At 36.9% G+C, this 21,512-nt stretch overlaps 1 pseudogene; it reads right to left on the bottom strand.

Annotated features, from left to right (window-relative positions):
- Positions 1-21,512, bottom strand: part of LOC129144368 (DNA primase large subunit-like) — a 152,378-nt pseudogene that overhangs the window by 9,211 nt on the left and 121,655 nt on the right.

Here is a 21,512-nt window from a genome sequence, read left to right as displayed (position 1 = left end):
GTTAGCATTTCCTCTAACTTTTTTTCAATGGTTCTTAGCTTCCTTGCATTGGGTTAGAACATGCTCCTTTAGCTCGGAGGAATTTGTTATTACCCACCTTCTGAAGCCTACTTCTGGCAATTTGTCAAACTCATTCTCCATCCAGTTTTATTCCCTTGCTGGTGAGGAGTTGTGATCCTTTGGAGGAGAAGAGATATTCTGGTTTTTGGAATTTTCAGCCTTTTTGCGCTGGTTTCTCCCAGTCTTTGTGGATTTATCTACCTTTGGTCTTTGATGTTGGTGAACTTTGCATGGGGTTTCTGAGTAGATGTCCTTTTTATTGATGTTGAAGGTATTCCTTTCTGTTTGTTAATTTTCCTTCTGACAGTTAGACCCCTCTGCTGCAGGTCTGCTGGAGTTTGTTGGAGGTCCACTCCAGACCCTGTTTGCCTATGTATCACCAGTGGAGGCTGCAGAACAGCAAAGATTGCGCCCTGTTCCTTCCTCTGGAAGCTTCGTCCCGGAGGGGCACCCACCAGATGCCAGCCGGAGCTCTCCTGTATGAGGTGTCTGTCGGCCCCTGCTGGGAGGTGTCTCCCAGTCAGGAGACATGGTGGTCAGGGACCCACTTGAGGAGGCAGTCCCTTAACAGAGCTCAAATGCTATGCTGGGAGATCTGCTGCTCTCTTTAGAGCTGGCAGGCAGGAACGTTTAAGTCTGCTGAAGCTGCACCCACAGCTGCCCCTTCCCACATGTGCTCCATCCCAGGGAAATGGGGATTTTATCTATAAGCCCCTGACTGGGGCTGCTGCCTTTTTTTCAGAGATAATTAATCTTTTTTTATTAACCACTAAAACAGTGCCAAGGGCCTTGAAGTGAGGATTTGTGCCATGGCTCTGTGATGCTGTTTCTCCTTTTTCTTGATCTGCAATTGTCCTTAACTCATTTTGTGAAGCTCTTTGTGATCTACTAAGTTGCTTGATAGCAAAATGAAATGATGAAGTTTCCTTTTTATAGAATTCTATTTTCTTCTAGGATGAGTTCTTTGTGTTCTGTTTCTTTCACTTTCATTTTTAAAGGAAGTGTATATGGCTGTTTCCTTTTGTCTTGTTTAGGAAAATAAACTTAGGGGTTTTTTTTGTATGTGGGGGGAAGGGGAAGAGTATAAACTAAACAGAATGGAAATCTTCACTTTAAAATTAAATTAGGAAAAGGAATAGAGAAATAGAGGTATCCACATCTAAATCCTCCATTTCACTTATTTCTTCTCAAGTCAGCAGCTATTTCCTTTACTCTGTTTGGAAATATTAAGTGAGCATTTTCATGACTTTGTCTACTGTGACTCTTTTGTTTCTTTCCTTGCCTGTTTTCTTTTTTGGTTACTATTGCTGATGTTTTTCTTTGTGGTTGATGATTTAAAAAAATTGTGTTTTGTGCATTATTTTATGTATTGAGATGGGAAAATTCTGTGAAGCATTTGCATTCTACCATACTAGCTTGGTCCTAGTGTTTCAGGTCCAAAGTCCTGTAAAGGATCTGAAACAAATTTAGGAGTCTAGAGGAAGGTGGGTGGAGTGGAGGCCTTTAGAGGATACATTATAAATTTTAGATTTCATCTTAAGAGAAATAGGAAGCCATTGAAGGTTTTAAAAAGCAGGTTCCTGAAATGACCAGATTTCTCTGTTTTAAAGGTCACTCCAGCAGCTGTGTGGAGGAGAAAGAATTGGAATGGGGCATGTGTAGATGCTGGGAAACGAGTTAGGAAGCTATTGCAGTGATCCAAGTGAGATGATGGTGGCTTCTAGTCCAGCATTCTAACTGATATTCATAATGATGACCCTGAGTTATTATAAAAGGGTTTAATTGTATCACATATATCCTGTTTAAGATTGCAGGAAAATATGTGATAGGTTTTAATAAGATTTCTCTAGAGATTTATATGGTGGGGAAAAATTATGCTCAGCCCTTTGGAAAATAAGTACCCACAGTTACTCAGTGTCCAAAGAGGTCTACCTCTGAAAACATTATTTTCTATTAAAATTCTGTGGTTAATCTACACATGACCTAGTGTTTTCATTTATACATGGAACATGCAGAAAGTAAAGAATATACTATTAGTATAAAATTATTTTAAACATTGACCCTAAAAATACAGAGGAAAACAGGTTTCAAGCAGGCCAGCTTTTAACATCTACTAAATAAATCTCTCTCAAACATTTGCTTGGAATCAGCACATTCTGCACACAATGACCTTCACACAAACATGGGTCTCATATTTCTGCCACTGCAAATGTAGATTTTGAAGGAATGAAAGCAATATTGTTTTACCTATGGGATATTTGGGTTTTAATCAAGAGGTTTTGCAATGACAGCTTATAATGAGGCAGCTGGTATTACCAAAAAAGCCATATGGAACTATCATAGTGCTGCTGCAAATGGTATCAATTAACTGGTTTATTTTCAAAACTTCCATTTAAGTAAGTTTGATCACAGAGGCCTTGGGAAAATAAACATAGGATTTTATTTGGGGGAGGGGTAGGATGGCAGAAACCTGACAATAAAAATAGATTCTATTTTTAAATTAAATTAGAAAAAATATAAATGAAGGAGGATATTCACATCTAAAAGTCCACAGTGAGAGATCTAGTGAATACAAACAGCCTTTTTATTTTGTTGATTTAAGTGTGGTTTAAGTTAGACTATTTTTATATGTGAGGGGATTTAGATATATGTCTTTCCAAAATCTTCATTAATCTAAAACAAGTTTTAAAAATTGGCAATAGTGGCAATACTTGAGGGAATAATCAATAGGAGAGATATTACAAAAGCAGATTTGAGAAGTAAAAACCACTCCTTACTTTTTGGTGATTATGCCACAAACTCAATGTTTAAATCTAATTTTCATATCTTATTTTTATAAAAAGAGGTTGGATAATAGACCTCACTTGTGAAAATTCTGAGGCCTCTTAATTAAAAGCATCCACAAATGATTAAAGAACAATAGGAAATTAAAACTCTCAAGCGGAGCAACCAAATTAAAGAATGCAGTCTCCGAGAGAGTGAGTCATATAAACCTGGTGTTGCCAAACATGGCTTATCTGGCGAGATTCCTATTGTGATAAAACTAATGAGATTTTGTTGTTGCTATTTTCTTGATGTTTACTCCTTGAGTTTTGTTTTTAAAAAAGCTTTTAAATAAGAATAATACTTTCAAAAGTTAGGTATAGAAGAATGAGGACAGGACACACAACAGACTGGGGCTCTAGCTCCAGATCTTCCATTAATCAATTACAGCATGTAAGGCAAGTTAGAGTCCCTACCTGTTTACCATGCTATGAAGATAAACAGGAAAATGCCAATTACCTCTGCTGTCATTATCACAAATTTAGTACCAAATATCATAGAACAGTACAGTCATAGTTATGATAACAAGCTTTAGATGAGTTAGACAGCTTGAATTTAAATCTAAGTTCTATCCCCTATAAGTAGTGTGACCCCACACAGATTGTTTAACTTCTCTAAGTTTTATTCATAGACAGGGAAATATACATATAGTATCTTGCTGTCATGTCAATCAAAAGAGCTAATGCGTTCAAAAATTTTAGTGCTGTGCCTGGTATACATTAAGGCAGGGGTTCCCAACCCAGTCCGCGGCCCGTTAGGAATTGGGCCTCACAGCAGGAGGTGAGCAGTGGGTGAGTGAGTGGAGCTTCATCTGTATTTACAGCCACTCCCCATCACTTGCATCACTGCCTGAGTTCCACCTCCTGTCAGATCAGCAGTGGCCTTAGATTCTCATGGGGGTGTGAACCCTATTGTGAACCCCGCATACAAGGGATCTAGGTTGCGTGCTTCTCGTGATTATCTAATGTGCCCTCCCACCAGCCCCGGTTTAACCATGGAAAAATTGTCTTCCATGAAACTGGTCCCTGGTGCCAAAAAGGTTGGGGACCGCTGCATTAAGGGTTCCATAGATATTGGCTGGTATTACTATTATTATTTTAATTATTATTGGTAATATTATAAAATATCTTTTTCCTATGAGATATTTTATCAAGTAAGAAATTCTGCAATTATATAACCATAATAGAAAAACTACTTTGTAACAACCAAATAAAAAACATAAAAATAATTGTAAAACTTTAGCATGGTAGCTGATGATGATTTCAACAAATGCAACTTCCTTTTTGGGAGGGTCATGGATCTTTAATAAATAACATGGACTATGGAAAAATACACATATGTACTTAGAGACAAAATGTTTCAAGAAGTACAAGGATCTCCAAAGTCCGTTCTTGGATGTCTTTCCCAGGTTAGAAATCCAGGCTCAGGATCAGTGGATGCAAACTAGGGGCCAGAGGACTGAATTGGACTTGGAGATGTGTTTTGTTGGCCTGCAGAGGGCCTCACAATTTGTCAGTGTGAATGCCTCTAATAGGGCAAACATGTTTAGTGCACCATAATTCTGCTATACTCTGTGGTACTAATCTCAGGCAGCTTCACTTTTTTGGGCTATATGCCCAATCTCTGTAGGCCTCTGAGTTTGTGACATTGGCTTTACACACTTCAAAATCTATTCTGTGTCAGATTGGGTCATCTCACTCTTACTCTAATAATCAAGCAGGCTTTTTTGTACTAAGGAAGCTGGCAAGATAAAAACCAAACACATTTCCCTGACTCGTGTATAGTTAGGGGTCCACATGCAATCTAGGTTTTGCCATGCAGATAAGTATGATACTTGGGAAGTGGATTACAGTAACATCAGGTGGCAGCCACAAGTACAAGGATCAGATTTTCTGCATGGAAGATGGCAAAAGCCTTGGTTCTTCTAGGCAGCTGTGGCAAAGATTCCAGATCTAGTCTAGAGGTTGGCAAATCAAGGCCCATGGGTCAAACTGGGTCTACTACCTAATTTTATCAATAGAGTTCTATTGGATCAACAGTCATACCTGTTCATTTGCATATTTTCTACAGCTGCTTTTGCACTACAACAGTAGAGTTGAGTAGCTGTGACGCAGACCATATGGACCATGAAGCCTACAATTTTTACACTCTGGCTCTTTACAGAAAAACTTTATTGACCCTTGGGCTCATCCCTAGATATGGAGTGGTGGGTGACAGCTGTAGTAAAGATTTTCTCATGATGTAGCTTCTCCTAGTTACAAAATATTCCTGGTTCTGCAGCATCCAAGCTTAGTTGTCTGGTCGTTCAATAAATGCTGTAAGTTACTTAATACCATGCAATCCCCTTTTCTGCTGAAAATAGCTAGAGTGGTTTCCATTGCTGCAACTAAAATCCCTGAATGTGACACAGTAACAAAAGACAAATAATTAGGATATAAAGTTAAAAAAAATACTTACATTGTGTATCGTCTCAAAGTATTTTTGACAGGCTACCTGGTAATGTGTCCCCTTTACTAAATCCAAAATCTAAAATGAATGAGGAAAAAGACAAATAAAAATTAGAAATTAAGTTTTCTTCTAAACCACTGTAGCTCACAGCTGTTGGCCTTTTCATAATCTTCATTCCAGACAGGAAATGCAATAAATCATGTAGCATGTTGTACTTCTGCAGCCTGGACACTGTGATAATTCTGACATTATACAGTAGTGGTTTAGGTCAGCACTAAACCACAGATGACAAGAGATAGTGATCTTTCTGACCTACCAACTGTACATTTTTGTAACTTTACCTCAACAGCAAGATGAAAATGGATCCTGGTATGATGACTTTGACAGTTATTGTCAGAACATCATATTGCAACATCTCTCCGAAAACTGTAGATAGAAATCTAGTAATCTAATGGTTGGTGCATGAAGCAATCAAGTATACTATTTAGATATTTATTTTCCACATTAATGGTTTATACAGATACAGCATAAAATACTGCTGTGTGCCCATCAGGAAAATTTAATGTAAACCCTTTTGGACAAGTATCTCTGAAGAGGGAATGCTTTTACCTTCAGTCAGATTTGTCCTTTTTGAAATGAAGTTATTTCTAGCAAAGCTCAGCAGAATATGAGAGTGAATAGCCTATTCTGAACACCTATTAGGAACATCATCCTATCTTTTGTAAATACAATTTGCTTTCCAATTCTACTTCATGTAATCTCTTCAGAGCGGTGCAAACTCCCATCCTTATCAGCAGACAGCAATGCCAGTTGAAATTTGTAAAGTTTCATTGCCTCCCCCAAGCCCTCAAATAAATAAAACACATATTTGGCCTATTTATCAAATGCAGTAAAATGCTGGAATTAAGAGATAACCTCAAATGAATGGAAACATAATTCTGGAGAAATGTTAATTTCTATTCCTTTTTTATGTTTTAAAAGGCTGATCTTCCTGTCACAAAAAGAAATGAACATGGGGTCTCAAATTCTTGCTATCCTCATTATTGAATATAGCTTAATGTCATTTCAGAGATACACACAAAAAAATTACAGTTACAGAACAGGCATTATACAATACTGACAAGAATGTGCTTCAAAAATTGCTTTTCTGACTGTCTTATAGATTACATTTCTGAATTTCGTGTCACCTTTTATTAAATCATATATGAAAGACCTGTATAAACGCCACCCAACCACAGAGGCCAGGTTTCTGCCAGTCTGCCTATCTGGCCTGTCTACTGTTCTTGAATTATTAGAGCAAAATATAAAAAATCAACTTAAAATGAGACTTTTTTCATTTTTAAATTTATTCTGCAAGTTTTCCAAGTAACGCTAACACTGAGTTCATGTTGTCTGATGCTTTTCACACAGATTTTCAAATTGTGATGAGATAAACTTGCAAATAATTACTGACAAACATCTATAATAATATATTAATATCTGAATTAGAATTTTGGAGAAGTGAAGACTTCAAACATAAATTTAAGCCTTAGATGATCCCATAAATTACCTGAAGAAGAAATGGATTCACAGAAATAAAAAAGCTCAACCATATAAAAAGTAAATATGTAACATGATATACATACATACATACAATCTAGTATGTATATGTTTGGGAAACATGCTATGAAGAAATAATAAATCATATTAATAAAAATTTTAGTTGGGTAATCCACACGTGTAAAAAACTTACTAAAGAAAACTGACATAAAAGCCACAGAATGTGAGAAAAACAGATGTATTGCAAATATTAGGTTCAATTTTTAGGGTCCATAAAAAAATTAAATTTAAATTAATCACACTACAATCTTCCCCTGACCTGACCCCACTCGCAGAGAGGGCTCTTCCTTAACAAAAATAATTTACTTTTATTTTTGTTTTATTTTATTAGGATGAATTTTTATTTAAAATCTGCTTGCAACTCTATAAACAAGTCATTAAACTATGATCAGGATAGCTTAAAGAACTTTAATCATGTCCCAGCATATTTGAGATAGATGAAGGTTTCTATAAATAAGTAAAGATGATGAGAAAAAAAGGCAATAGAGGTTTCTGAGGTAAACAAGTATTATTGGTAGATACTTTTATCTTCACTTCAGAAATGAGGAAATATATTAAAATTGGAGTATCTGTCTCCTGAGGGTGAGGGCCATTAACCGCAGAAAGAATTTTAAAAATCACATACAAATTAATAATCTTTCTTTTAAAGGAAGATAACTTACATGCTTTTAAAATTAAGGTAGAAAACATAACACATTACTCCAAAAAATCCAACTAATGAATATATAGTTTCATTTCAGATTATGATCTATAATACAGAGATATAGGAAAAGAAAAGATGGACCAAGGAATGAAGTTTGACTTTTTCTCTGAGTAAAATGGGGAGCTAATACAATATTCTATGTGCAGGACTAAAGTGAACTGACATTTACAGAGGGTTCATTTTTGCCTGCTGTGCTGGGAACAGATTGGAAAGGAGAGAGGTAGAAACAGGGAGCTCATTACAGGAATTTAGGGAATAGATGGTAGATCCATGGACCAGGGTGGCAATATCAGTGGCGATGGTAAGTGGTCAGATTTGGAGACAGGAGCATTTCCCACTTAATGGCTATAAAATATTTCTAAAATCAGATGTTCTGCATGAAAATACTCAAGAGGAACCTGTCCTCCAATGTCTTAAAATAATGCATGAGCTACCACTCAACCCCTTCCCCTGCCAACTGATTTCCTAAATAACTAGTTCTAAAACTCGGGAAAATGCCAATATGAAAAACAAACCTATCATATAAAATAAATGTAAAATACTCAAAATATCACATAGTAGCCACTAAACAATATGATTAACAAACAGATATTTTCTGTGTAGAAACAGGAGTATGATACCTCATGTCTCTTAGAGTTAGGACTTCTTAGATGCACACTTTGCTGACATCAAAATCTTCCCAAGTGATTCTGATGTTCTAGAATTTGTATATGGACTGCAACCTGACACTTCTTCTGCACTTTGTTTTGTTAAATTTTTCCAATATGAACATCACCACTAAGCACTGTATTAAGATATTCTGCAGGTAACTCTATTTTGATGTTGATACTAATACAACTTGCTGAGGGGGTTGGATGACTCCAAGGCAGGAAATACAAACTAAAAATCAGGTGAAGGAAATGAAGCATTAAGGTATGACCAAGACACTAAAATTCAGCTTATGATATAGGATCAAAATTACAAACCTGGCGAACACCAAAATCCAAGAACAGATGCCTAAGGTACACTGCGTGAAACAGAATAATTTAGGGTCAAATTTCCACAAGATACTTATACACCATGGAGTACTATGCAGCCACAAAAAAAAGAACAAAATCATGTCCTTTATGGCAACACAGATGCAGCTGAAGGCCATTATCCTAAGCAAATTAATGCAGAAAAAAAAATCAAATACCTCATGTTCTCACTTAAAATGGGAGCTAAACATTGGTTATACATGGTCACAAAAAAGACAACAATAAACACTGGGGATTCTAAAACTGGGGGGAAGGAGACAAGACTTGAAAAATTACCTATCAGGTACTATGTTCACTACTTGGGCAATGGGATCATTAGAAGCCCAAGCCTCAGCATCATGCAATATACCCATATAATAAACCGGCACATGTGCCCCCCTGAATCTAAAATAAAAATTTTAAAAAACGTATTAAGAAAAAACTGAAATACTCCACAAAGTAATGAAGATGTTGTTAGGCAAGAGTACTTTTTGCCTGTGTTTGTTTCTGCAGCATAGCTTCTGAAAGCCCAGACCTCCATCCTCACAAGCTGGTCTTGGCTCCTAAAAAGATAGCTTCCCAAGATGGCAGGCCAGGACTGCCCAGAGTGAGGGTCAGAAATAGAATAGGTCAGGAAAACACATACTACATAGAGGTGGAAACCCATCAAGAGGAAGAAATATAATGAAGAGACAAAAAACAGGAATAGGAAGAGAAATGTGGAAAGCCAGAGAAATGGGATAAGTAAATGGAGTCCATGGCTTGCTATTTATATGGCTTGTAAGTATCAAAGTCTAACCCACAGCTCACAAAAGATGTTTCAACGAGCACTGACACTAACTCTCCAGTTTTCATGTTCCATTCTGAAAGAACCAGAGCACCTTATGAGGTCCTCTTGCATATTGCAATAATAACAAAGAACAGTTTTCCAAAGGTCAGAGGAAACCAAATCAAGGGTCCATTCTGATGCTGGGGCCAGAAGTTTCCTAAATCTGTTTTAGAAAAATATCAAACAGTCATATCATTTTGAACAGTCATATCAAAGACATTTAAAAACACAATTTTTATTTGAAGAAAAAACTCATATAAAGTCTAAGAATATTATACAAATGGCAGTATGACTTAGTTTTTAATGCCAGTATTTCCAGATAAAGTACAAAATGTCAAGTGTAACAATCCACTTACTGTTCTAATCTAGTTCATCAGTAATCAAAAGGCTAAGAAAAAGTGAGTAGTGGACGGGCACAGTGGCTCACGCCTATAATCCCAGCACTTTGGGAGTCCAAGGCAGGCGGATCATGAGGTCAGGAGTTCAAGACCAGCCTGGCCAACATGGGGAAACCCCATGTCTACTAAAAATGCAAAAATTAGCTGGGTGTTGTGGTGCGTGTCTGTAATCCCAGCTACTCAGGAGGCTGAGGCAGGAGAATCGCTTGAACCCGGGATGTGGAGGTTACAGTGAGCCAAGATTGCAACCCTACACTCCAGCCTGGGTGACAGAGCAAGACTCCATCTCAGAAAAAAACAAAAGAAAGAAAGAAAAAGTGAGTAGTAGTGACATCAAACTACAATATTTTGGTAATTCGTATTTTTAAACTCTATATATTTTTAAACTTTTTTTTTTTTGAGACAGTCTCACTCTGTCACCCAGGCTGGAGGGCAGTGGCACAATCTCGGCTCACTACAACCTCCACCTCCCGGGTTCAAGTGATTCTCCTGCCTCAGCTCTCAAGTAGCCAGGATTACAGATGCGCACCATAACACCCAGCTAATTTTTGAATTTTTAATAGAGATGGGGTTTTGCCATGTTGGCCAGACTGTTCTTAAACTCCTGGCCTCAAGCAACCCACCAGCCTTGGTCTCCAAAAGTGCTAGGATTAGAGGTGTGAGCCACCATGCCTGGCCTCTCTTTATTTTTAACTATTCTCTATCAGTTGAATAAAGTCCACCAGTGAGAATATTACAGTTTTTAAAAATAGGCTGGGTGTGGTGGCTCACACCTGTAATCCCAGCACTTTGGGAGGCCAGGGCAGGTGGATTGCTTAAGTTCAGGAGTTAAAGACCAGCCTAGGCAACACGGAGAAACCCTGTCTCTAATAAAAATACAAAAAATTAGCCAGGCATGGTGGCACATGCCTGTAGTCCCAGCTACTTGGGGGGCTGAGGCGGGAGGTTCGCTTGAGTCAGGGAGGTCGAGGCTGCAGTGAGTCCTGACCATGCCACTGCACTCCAGCCTGGGTGACAGAATGAGACCTTGTCTTAAAAAAAAAAAAAAAAAGCAATGCAGTTTTCATCTTCACAAAAAGTTCATATTTGTATTTGCTAAGTTTGCTAGAAGCATTAATTATACTTCATCTACTATTTCATCCTCAAGATGAATTACTGATTTTTTTTTTCTGTAAGACAATTCTAGTAAAGCACCTCACCAAAGACTTCTTTGCGGTTGAGGAGCAAAAAGCAAATAAGGTGATATTTTTCTGATTTAATCAGTGATGGAACATAGATGATACAGAACACTGGTGGGAAATGCTATAGGTATGTCTATTTATAACACATACATATACAAAAATAGAACTCTCTTCTTTTTATACACACACAACATTTTATAACTTTGAGCCACACTTCCTCCCTCTTGCTAATACTCTTAATATTTCCAGCCAGCTGCAAATTCCTCTCTCTCTTTTGCTTCAATGCCTGCCAGCGAGGTTCAGATGATTACCTGGCAGCAGAATGCAGCCACCTGCCCATCTTTGGCTTTGGTGAGCAGAGCGCTGTACAGCTAGATATGCTGTACTCACCAATTAGATATGTGGCTAATCTAATTCAAGGTCATGTTTTGTCTTATTTAAAAGTGATAACAAGCTTGCTTCTTCCTAAAAAACTCAATCTTTCAAAACTAGACTGGGCTGATATTTTTCCACTCCATTTCTAACCTTCCCATATTTCAAAGGTGAAAGAAAAATGTGGTGGAGATGCCAAGTCTTGCACATTTTTGAACATATGACTTTGCTCCCATTTCTCACACACTCAGCACAGCTTAGCCTGCTGCTGCCTTGCTGTGACCTTCACTGACTGGCAGATCAGGGCCAAGTTTCCCTCTCTTGAAGATGTACTTTCATTTCTTTAAAACATTATATGTCAAGAATTTTTCTGACTCTTTATTATCTATAAACAAAGTTATCTGAGTCAATTCTACCTCCAAATGTCATTAAAATCTACCCTTTTCTCTCCATTTTTGAAGGCTTCATCATTCTCTTTTTTATTGGAAAGCTTCTTGATTTATACTTTCTTCACTCAAGATAGCTGCCACATTGCCACAAGAGTACCTTTTCTAAAAGCCAAATCTAATCCTGGCATGGCTGGGGCACAAACTTTTCATCATGATTCAAAGGCTCCTACCCTGTCCTACCTGGCCACTGGATCCTCATACTCTGGTCCAGCTTCTCCTGCAATGTGCTCTTTGGAACTTTAGCTCACAAAATCCTAGTGATGATCGGGGGTTTTCTTGTCTAATAACTTGTTTAACTGGCTTTAATCCACAATTACCTAAGTTTCTTTGTAGCAGAACTTAATAGGGTAACGTTTCTCAAACTAATTTGCCCCCAGAATCCATTTTTCATAGATCTCTCAGGACTAGGGTTTCTCAAAACACACCAAACAACCTTATTTAAATTAATAGAGTCACCTCCACAAGTCTCATTCTTCTCTCTTATCCTGCCATAGTTTTATTTCACTACACTTACTTGTTTATCTGCGATATGTGGTTTGGCTCTATCCTGACCCAAATCTCATCTTGAACTGTAGCTCCCATAATTCCCACGTGTCATGGGAGGGACCTGGTGGGAGATAATTGAATCATGTGGGCGGTTTCCCCCATACTGTTCGCGTGGTAGTGAGTAAGTCTCACGAGATCTGATGATGGTTTTGTAGGGGAAACCCCTTTCACTTGGATCTCATTGTCTCTCTTGTCTGCTGCTATATAAGACATGCCTCTCACTTTCCACCATGATTGTGAGGCCTCCTATGCCACATGGAACTGTGAGTCCATTAAACCTTTTTTTCTTTATAAAGTACCAAGTCTTGGGCATGTCTTTATCAGCAGCATGAAAACAGACTAATACAGTCTGTCTCCCCACTGGAATATCAGCTCCATGAAGGTAGAAGTCTCACTAGTTTTAGTCATCATTATATTCCCAATGTCTTGAACAGTAAATGGAATACAATCCTCACGCAATTATTATTTGTTGATGTTGAATGAATGCTGCTCCTTTTGCCTAATCTGCCTTACATCAGGCACAGGGGAAACTCCTACTCAACTTTCAAACCCAATTAAAATGTCACTTCTTATATGAAGCATTCTCTTCTGCTCCCTCTTCAACAGAAGATCTTTCCCCTCTGGCACTTTGAATATATTTTTATAAAAGCATTTAGCATACTTTATAATAGTTAATTATTAAAGCACTTATCATACTCTATTGTAGTTAGGTACCAATAAAAGGATTGTTGAGAAGCAATTTAAACTGCTACCCAAAATACTGATTTTCTTAGTGCACATTAATACCAACATTTTGGATTAAAGGATTTAAGCTCTTAGGGAACATTAACAACTAAGTAAACTTAGAAAGCAAGGAGGGAAGGAAAGAGAAAGAAGAAGAGAGGAAAGATAATGAAGGGGAAGGGAGGACAAACGAGAAGACGCATGTAAAGCCTGCTTAGAGATACGGAGAAACGTATTGTCAAACCTCAGTTCCATGGTTCAGTTACTAATTATTACTGTGCTTTGAGTATTCTATTTTTTGGCCTAATATAAAAGCAAGCCACTTCACAATCACTATGCTCTATGATCTTTATGAAAATAATGAAAGATATTTATACTGATTATATAATTACTTTAGAAGATTATGCTTATTAAAAGATGTATCATGTACTGATTTAATAATTACCTTAGATTGTTTATTAAAAGATGTATCATATCTCCTGGATATGCTATTGAAAACAGAAGCTAATGTTAAAATCTGTCACTTAAGAATTAAGAAGTAAAAATAATCATATAAATTCAGAGATAGAAACTTTAACAAGAAATACATTGCAAATTGATGGTAAACACCACCAAGAAGAATGAAATGACTTAAAGCTACCCAGTCTAAAAATCTAAACTACTTGCTTTATGAAATAAATTTACTTAACTTTCTGGGTACCTTAAGCTTACGTCTTCAAAAGAAGCCGGGATGCCTCTGGGAGTATACTCTATAAAACTGATCAAGAAATAGAACTAAGTTAGAACAGTTTTATGACTATAGGTAGTTAGGTTTGACTTTACAAAAATATCCTAAGTGACAGTATCATATGTGACTGAATAAAATTCTTCCATAGATATCAGTAATTTTTCATGTAATGAATACATAATAAATATAGAAAGATGTGTAACTATATAAACAGTATTAAATTTTAAGAAAGGATGTTTTCCATTTGAATGCAATTTTAATGAATATAAGTTTTAATTAATAGGCTTAGCTAACAATGACATATGTTACTTGACTTTCAAAGTGATTTTTCTTTGAACCACCTTGAACATTAAATCTTCAAGCAACCATTTATCTTCAGCCTATAAGAAAGGAAGGATATACACAGAAATCAAGTATTAAAGCCAAAAGTACAACCATGGCCTGGTGACACCAATTCTAATGCTCAACTTCCCATCTTTTCCTTAATGCAGTTCTGAGTTTTTACCAAGAACGTTACACATTTTCAACTACAACGCTAAGAAAAGCAAAGCTAAGTGCAGCAATCAAACTACTGTTCTCAAAAATCAGAAGAGATACTCCTGAAGATGAAATAGATACAAAAGCTGCCCTTAAAAGCAGTTACTTTCCATAAAGTAATAGACAGACTGAATACTATCATCCACTGGTAAGTCCCCCTTACCTAAGAAAATCATAGGAGTTTTTAGGTAGCTCAGATTTTTAGGAACATTAAGTAAAGAGTCATTGAAATTTATCTTTGTCATAAAATCTTCTTGACAAAGAGTTACTTTTAAGTCTTTTAAACTGTCCCTTTTGAAAGATTTCTTCATTAAAAGGCATTTGCCAGTTTTAGATTTAATATAGTCACTAACTTCTTGAGAATTTTTGACTGTGAAAAACAGAGGTTAACCAACCTCTCAAGAAGCAATAAGAGCATACATTTTTTCATATTTCATGGTTTTAATTCACTCTTAAGTTTCTTAGAAGCACCAATTAGATTTGTTTTAAAAATCATTAATAGTTGAGTGAAAATTCTAAAACACATTTCCTTCCTCTATTTAAAAAACTAAAATGAGAAATAAAAAGAGAGTTTTAAAAACATTAGTGCAGAAATACATTTGTAAATAATGTATCATTTCAATCAAAATCTTGAAAAATGAATAGCCTTATGTATACTTACTTATGGGCCAACATGTAAAAGTAAGTACTGGTTGTAATAGGTCTAACACAACTGTACAGCAAAGCAAACATTAAAATACACTGTAGAAACAGAACCTAATCACTCGAATACTCAACATTCTCAAGTGCTCGATACTTAAAGCCGTGCTCTCAACAGAAATATGACATATCTGTAATTTTAGATTTTCTATAACCACAATTAAAACAGTAAAAATAAGCAATTACTTTCAGTAATATATTTTATTCAAAGAAATATATCTAAAATATTGTCATTTCAAAATGTAATCAATATAAAAATATTACTGAGATATTTTGTAATGCTTTTTTTCGATACTATTATAACTCTGTGAAACTTGGTGTACATTTTACTACAGCCAGTGGTATACTGGAGCTAACACAAACTGGCTGTAATCCCAGCTACTTGGGAGGCTTAGGCAGGAAAATTGCTTGAACCCAGGAGGCAGAGGTTGCAGTGAGCCGAGATCGTGCCACTGCACTCCAGCCTGGGCGACAGAGTGAGACTCCATCTCAAAAAAGAAAGAAAGAAAAAAAAACTGTCAACCAAGATTCATAAGGAAAAAGTAAGACATTCCCAGATAAACAAATGCTGAGGGAGTCTGTTGTTAGTAGACCTGCCCAACAAGAAATGCTAGAGTAAATCCTTCAGGCAGAAAGAAAAGATCACTACAAAGTAACTCAAAGCCATTCAAAAAGAATGAACATGAGCTAAGGTAACTATATAGGTATTAAAAATCCAGTATTATTGTGTTTTTGATTTGTAACTCTTCTTTTTTCTCAAATGATTTAAAAGACAGATGCATAAAACAGTAATTATAAGTTAATGGGCACGCAATGTATGAAGATGTAATTTGTGACAACAATATAAGGGGGAGGGACAGAGCTATACAGAAGTGGAGTTTTTGTATATAATAGATGCTAAGTTGATATTAAAAATTGTTATACATATAAAAGGTTACAGTCCCCAGGATAACCACTAAGCAAATAATGAGAAAAAAATACATCAAAAAAAAGTGATGGGAATAAAAATGGTACTATGGTACTGTGGTCTGAATGTGTCCCCTCCAAAGTTCAGGTGCTGCAAATCTGCTAGTATTAAGAGGTGGAACCTTTAAGACATGATGAGGCCATCAGGGCTCATTCCTCATTAATATAACTAAGGCCCTTATAAAGAAAAAAAGCAGCAGCAGCTTCAGGTGGCATTTGGCTAGCTTGTTCTCTTGTCCTTCTGCAATGTGAAGACTGAACAAGAAAGTCTTCATCAGATCAGAGATAGGCTCCTCAACCTTGGACCTCTCAGCCTCTATAACTGTGAGAAATAAATTTCTTTCATTTATAAATTAGCTGGTCTGTGATATCCTGTTATAGCAGCACAAAACTGACTAAGTACACTACCAAAAAAAAATTGAATGCAAAAGAAGGTACTAATGGAGAAACTGAGAGACAAAAAAGACATGACATCATTGAAATCAATGAGCAAAATGCCTGGCATGGCAGCTCCTGCCTGTAATGCTGTTGCTTTAAAGTTTGTTTCATCTGATATAAGAACAGTTACCCCTGCCTGCTTTCAGTGTCCATTTGCATGAAATGCCTTTTTCCACACCTTTACTTTAAGTTTATGTGAGTCCTTATGAGTTAGGTTAGTCTCCTGAAGGCAGCAGATTGTTGGTTGATGAGTTCTTATGCATTCTGCAGTTCTGTACCTTTTAAGTGGAGCATTTAGGCTATTTACATTCAATGTTAGTAATGAAATGTGAGGTACCTTTGCATTCGTCATGCTCTTGGTTGCCTGCATACTTTGGTTTTTTGTTTTTGTTTTTTAACTTGTATTTTTATTTTACAGGTCCTGTGAGATTTATGCTTTAAAGATATTCTGTTTTGATGTGTTTCCTGGATTTGTTTGAAGATTTAGAGCTCCTTTTAGCAGTTCTTCTAGTGGTGGCTTAGTAATGGCGAATTCTCTCAGCATTTGTTTGTCTGAAAATGACTGTTATCTTTCCTTCATATGTGGTGCTTAGTTTCACTGGATACAAAATTCTTGGCTGATGTTTGTTTTGTTTGAGGAGGCTGTAGATAGGGCCCTAATCCCTTCTAGCTTGTAGGGTTTCTGCTGAGAAATCTGTTGTTAATCTGTTAGGTTTTCCTTTATAGGTTACCTGGTGCTTCTGTCTCACAGCTCTTAAGATTCGTTCCTTCATCTTAACTTTGGATAACCTGATGACAATGTGCCTAGGCGAAGATCTTTTGTAATGAATTTCTTGGGTGTTCTTTGTCTTTTTTTTGAGATGGAGTCTCACTCTGTCACCCAAGTTGGAGTGCAGTGGCATGATCTTGGCTCACTGCAACCTCAGCCTCCCAGGTTCAAGCGATTCTCCTGCCTCAGCCTCCCAAGTAGCTGGGACTACAGCTGTGTGCCACCACGCCCAGCTAATTTTTTGCATTTTTAGTAGAGATGGGGTTTCACTGTGTTAGCCAGAATGGTCTCGATCTCCTGACCTCATGATCCACCTGCCTCAGGCTCCCAAAGTGCTGGGATTACAGGTGTGAGCCACCGCACCTGGCCCTGTGCTTCTTATATTTGCATGTCTAGGTCTCTAGCAAGGCTGGGGAAGTTTTCCTCAATTATTCCCCCAAATATGTTTTCCAAGCTTTTAGAATTGTCTTCTTCCACAGGAATACCGATTATTCTTAGGTTTGGTAGTTTAACATAATCCCAAACTTCTTAGAGGCTTTGTTCATATTTTCTTATTCTTTTTTCTTTGTCTTTGTTGGATTGGGTTAATTCGAACACCTTGTCTTCAAGCTCTGAATTTCTTTCTTCTACTTGTTCAATTCTATTGCTGAGACTTTCCAGAGCATTTTGCATTTCTAAAAGTGTATCCAAAGTTTCCTGAATTTTGTATTGTTTTGTCTTTTAGCTATCTATTTCATTGAATCTTTCTCTCTTCACTTCCTGTGTCACTTTTTGAATTTCCTTGCATTGGGCTTTGCCTTTCCCTGGTTCTCCCTGATTAGCTTAATAACTAACCTACTGAATTCCTTTTCAGTTATATCAGGGATTTCTTCTTGGTTTGGATCGATTGCTGGTGAACTAGTATGATTTTTAGGGGGTGTTGATGAGCCTTGTTTGGTCATATTACCAGGGGTGGTTTTCTGGTTCCATCACATTTGGGTAGGCTCTGTCAGAGGGAAGGTCTAGGGCTGAATGCTGTTGTTCAGATTCTAGCGCACAGGGTGTTCCCTTGATGTAGTACTCTCCCCTTTTCCTGTGGTTGTGGCTTTCTGTGAGGCGAACTGCAATGATTGTTGTCTCTCTTCTGGGTTTAACCATCCAGTGAGTCTACCTGGCACCATGCTAGTACTGGGGGTTTCTGCTCAGTCCTGTGATATGAACCATCTATGGGTCTCTCAACCACGGATACCAGTGCCTGTTCCATTGGAGGCGGCAGAAGGTGCAATGAACTCCATGAGACACTCCATTTGGGGTGTCTCCCGGGTCCTGCAGAAGCAGTCTGCTTCCTTCAGAGAGTCTGAGGGTCCTCTCAGGATTGCTGGTTTGTTCTTGCAGTCGATCTGGAGTTAAAATTCACAATTTAAGCCTCCACATGCTGCTCTGTCAGGAGCTGCAATCTAGTCCTGCCTCCCATCTGCCATGATCCCTCTTTATACACAATCTACAGATTCAATGCAATCCGTATCAAAGTTCTAATGGCTGTTTTTGCAGAAATAAAAAAGTTGATCCTCAAATTCATATGGAATTGCAAGGAGCTCCAGATAGCCAAAATAATATTGAAAAAGAACAAAATTGGAAGATTCCATGCTTCCTGATTTCAAAACTCAATACAAGGTACAGAAATCAAAACAGTGTGGTACTGACTGGCATAAGGACAGACATATAGACCAATACAGTAGAAATTGAGATTCCAGAAATTATCCCATACATCTATGTCCAATTGAGTTTTGACAAGGGTGCAAGACCATCAATGGGGAAATTGTCTCTTCAAGAAATAGTGTTAGAAAACTGGATATTCACAAGAAAAAGAATGAAGATAAACCCCTACATCATACCGTCTACAAAAATTAACTCAAAAGGGATCAATGACCTAAATATAAAAGCTAGAGCTATAATACTTTTATACAAAGCCATAGATGTCAATATTCACAACCTTGAATTTGACTATAGATAATTATGACACTAAAAGCACAAGTAACAAAAGAAAACAAACTTCATCAAAATTAAAATCTTTTGTCCACCAATAGACATTAAGAAGTTGTTGACAAGAAAACCTACAGAATAGGAGAACATATTTGCAAATCATATATCTATCTGATAAGAGTCTTGTATCCAAACTATATTAAGAACTCTTAAACTCAACAAAAAGACGACCCAATTCAAAAATAGACAAAGGAATTGGGTAGACATTTCTTCAAAGAAGATGTACAAATGGCCAAAAAGCATATAAAAAGATGCTCAACATCATTATTCATTAGAAAAATGCAAATCAAAACCACAATGAGATATCACTGCATACTTAAAAGGATGGTGTTATGAAATGAATTGTGTCCCTCAAATAAAGATATGTTGAAGTCCTAACTCCCACTACCGAAAAATGTGATCTTATTTGGAAATAGGGTATTTACAGAGGTAATCAAAATGAGGTCATTAAGGTAAGCCCTAATCCAATATTACTGGTGTCCTCCTAAAAAGAGGAAACTAGACAAAGAATGCACAGAGCAAAGATGGTGAGAAGACATACAGGGAGGAAGCCATGTGAAAATAAAGATAGAGTTTGGAGTGATGCATCTACAAGTCAAAGATTGCCAACAAACCACCAGAATCTGGGAAAAATGTGGGAACAGATTCTCCCTCACAGCTCTCAGAAGGAACTAACCTGCCAACACCTTAACTGCTGGCTTCCAAAACCGTGAGATAAATTTTTAAAGTCACCCAGTTGGTGGAAACAACCCAGTGTCCATCAAAGTACGAATGGATAAACAAAATGTGGTACAGACATACAATGGAGTATCATTCAGCCATTCAAAAGAACAAAACACAAATGAACCTTGTAAACATGCTATATGAAGTAAGCCAGACAGTGTATGATGCTAGCATTTATGAAATATCCAGAATAGGTAAATCCATAGAGATAGAAAGCAGATTATTGGTTTCTAGGGGCGGCAGGAGGTGATTGTTTAATAGGTGTAAGGTTTTCTTTGGGGGTGATGAAAAGGTTTGGAACTTGATAGAAATAGTTGTAAAATATTGTGAATGTACTAAATGCACTGAATTGTACATTTTAAAATAGTTATTTGTATGTTATGTGACTTTCACCTCAATAAAAAAAGCAATCAGATCTTTTGAAAATCTGTTACCATATATAATTTACATTTTCTGAATTATTCTCATCTTTATTTCACATTTGTCAGTGTTTCAACAATGCATTATACATTTTCTTAAGTTTATGTACAGAAGAATTACCATTCACTTCACAGTGATGGCTTTCCATGAAAGAAGAAACCAAAAAGAATTTCAACTGGATTTAAAATAGAAAAATACTACAGAGAATCAGAACAATGTATTGTAAGAAACTTCAGCTTCACTGCCAGGCATAGGTGTGAATTCTGGCCTTATCATATATTAGTTCTATGGTTCTGAGCAGTTTCTTGCCTGTTCCAAACCTCAGCTTTCTCTTCTATAAAATAGGGATAATGTAGTGGTGGGAATCAAATGAGATACAGTTTATTTGTGTAAAGCCTCCATCACAATGCTTTGCATAAGCAGGCCAAAAATAAAACAAACTACCGTGGCTTCAAATTGTTCTATTTCCAGAGACAGATCAAGCACACCCCTCATTACTACATAATAAGAAAGAAAAACTATTAAGGAGTAATAGCATTCAGAGATTACAATAAAAGATGTTACCTTCATTGTGGCATATATTACAATGAACTACCACTTTTAGATTAGTCTGTAGGCAGCAATTATTGTTTATTTATTAAGCTCTGTGAGAATTAAAGATATGCCACAAGTGATTCAGTATAACAAAAAGACAATTTTCCTATAAACTTTATATATTTATTGTTTGTTAATTTTTGGAGAGATGGAGTCTTGCTGTGTCTTCCAGGATGGAGTACAGTGGCACAATTATAGCTCACTGTAACAATTACTAGGCTCAAGTGAGCTTCCTGCTTCAGCCTCCCAAACAGCTAGAACTACAGGTGTGCACCACCACAACTGTTATTTTTATTACTTTTTTAAAGGCAGGGTCTACCTATGTTGCCCAGGGTGGTCTCCAACTCCTGGCTTCAAGCAATCCTCTCACCTCGGCCTTCCAAAGTGCTGGGATTACAGGCGTGAGCCACTGTGGCCAGCCCCAATTTTTCTATTAAAATAGGACATAGCACACCATTATAAGCCCATGAAACAAAGTACAATTTGAAAAT

Source organism: Pan troglodytes, chromosome 5 (genome assembly GCF_028858775.2).
Source record: "Pan troglodytes isolate AG18354 chromosome 5, NHGRI_mPanTro3-v2.0_pri, whole genome shotgun sequence".
Taxonomy (NCBI): Eukaryota; Metazoa; Chordata; class Mammalia; order Primates; family Hominidae; genus Pan; species Pan troglodytes.
The sequence above is the reverse complement of the archived record's forward strand: the minus strand, read 5'-3'. Positions and strand labels throughout refer to the sequence as shown.